Source organism: Propithecus coquereli, unplaced genomic scaffold, assembly GCF_000956105.1.
Source record: "Propithecus coquereli isolate 6110/MARCELLA unplaced genomic scaffold, Pcoq_1.0 Scaffold10, whole genome shotgun sequence".
NCBI lineage: Eukaryota > Metazoa > Chordata > Mammalia > Primates > Indriidae > Propithecus > Propithecus coquereli.
This window is the reverse complement of record NW_012133858.1, coordinates 4,268,933-4,270,839: the sequence shown is the minus strand read 5'-3', so window position 1 is coordinate 4,270,839 and position 1,907 is coordinate 4,268,933. Positions and strand designations below refer to the sequence as shown.

The 1,907-nt window shown below is 36.3% G+C and overlaps 1 protein-coding gene across 1 annotated transcript in view; it reads left to right on the top strand.

Moving 5' to 3' along the window:
- SEMA5B (sema domain, seven thrombospondin repeats (type 1 and type 1-like), transmembrane domain (TM) and short cytoplasmic domain, (semaphorin) 5B) overlaps positions 1-1,907 on the top strand; it is a 124,659-nt gene that overhangs the window by 85,362 nt on the left and 37,390 nt on the right. The window lies entirely within an intron of this gene.

The following is a 1,907-nucleotide window of genomic DNA, read 5'->3' as shown; positions in this document are numbered from 1 at the left end:
AGGCCTCAGGAAATCCTTGGGCTTCCCCATACTCAAAGCTAGTTTTTTTAAAGGTTTCTAAAATATAAACATTTTATTGAATAGCTAATATGTTACGAAGTCAAAAATGAAAATAATATAAAAAGGTAAATATTGAGAAGTCTTGATCATCATTTTGCTACTTATAGGAACCCTTTTAAAAATTAGTTTGGGTTTATTTTTCTAGCGTATGTTAATGCTAGCACAAGCAAATATAAATATATATTCTTATTTTTGCCCTCTTTTTTTTTTTTTACACAAAATGTAGCATGCTATTAAACTGTTCTGTACCTTGCTTTTTTCACTTAATATTCCTGGAAATTTCTCCATATCAAAACTTAGAGAAAATCTTCACTCTTTTCCATAGCTGCATGATTTTCCATCACAAAGGTAGTTTCCTATCCAGCCTCGTGTATCTGGATCTCTGGTTGTTTCCTGCCCTTCTGTTATTTCAAAGATCGCCACAGTGACAATCTTGTGCGTAAGTCACTTTGGGCACGTGCAGGTGCCTCCGAAGCCTATTTTTGCTTCTCAACTATCTGTGGTGAAGAAGCAGGTTTGACTTTTCAATTTACAATCTGTCGCAGATGGATACTTATGTAAAATTCAATAAAAGTGAATTACTAGAGAAATGAATTGAAAAACAACATGCAAAATATAAGCCCAAATATTTTATTAGATTCAATACACATAAAAATTACTCTGTCAAATTACCATAAAGGTTTTTAAACACCGAGTCTCCAATTTCTGCGTTTATCTTACTGTGGAGGTGTTATGGGCCGCACTCTGAGTAGCACAAGTCTAGACTCCCAGGATTGGGTTGCTGGGTCGAAGGGTACAGGCATGGGTAGCTTGGTCAGATATCACCGGGTTTCCCGCCACAGAGGCTGTGCTGTCTTGCACACCCACTGCAGTCTGCGACAGGGCCCCTTCCCCACGCCCTCACCAAAGACCGCCTCATCTAACTTGGATTTTTGCTAAACTGATGGGTGAGAAGTGGTATCTCGGTCTAAGTTTTAATTTGTGTTGTTTTTACTATGAGTGAGAAAAAGTGTCATTCCTACTTTAAGCCCTGTTCGTATGCATATTCTTTGCCCATTTTTCTACTGGATTGTTAGTCTTTTTCTTCTTAATGCCTAGAAGTTCCTTATATATCAGGACTATTAGTCCCTTGTCTGTGATATGAATTGCAAATATTTTTCTAGTTTGTCATTTCCCTTTTGATTTTGCTTGATGTTTTTTGTGGGGAGGGGGCCATGCAGAAGTTTGTGATTTTAATATAGTCAAATTTATCAATCTTTTCTTTGATGGCTTTTGGATGTTGAGTCATGATTTTCCACTCCAAGGTATAAAGGATTTTGCCCAAATTTTCTTCTAGTATTTTTATGGTTTTATCCTTAACATTTAAATCTTTTACCCATTTGGAATGTTTCCTAGTTTATAAGGTGTGAGTTACGAATCCAAATTAATTTTTTTACAAATGGCTACTTGTTATCCCAGCTCTATTTATTAAGGTCCCTAAGATACCACTTTTATCATTAAAACTAATTTTAAACCATTTAGGATCATAATAGAAAGGGTTCTATAATTTGTTAGTTTTGTCCAGAATACTATTACAAGGGATATTAGCTTTCAAGGTATGATCTATAACTTTACATTGCTAGAGCAGAGCAAACTCTGAGTAACATAAATACAATATAAATCTAATTTAAAAACCCCATGGAGCCGGGCACGGTGGCTCACGCCTGTAATCCTAGCACTCTGGGAGGCCGAGGCGGGTGGATTGTTTGAGCTCAGGAATTCGAAACCAGCCTGAGCAACAGCGAGACCCCGTCTCTACTAAAAATAGAAAGAAATTAATCGGACAACTAAAAAAAATATATAGAAAA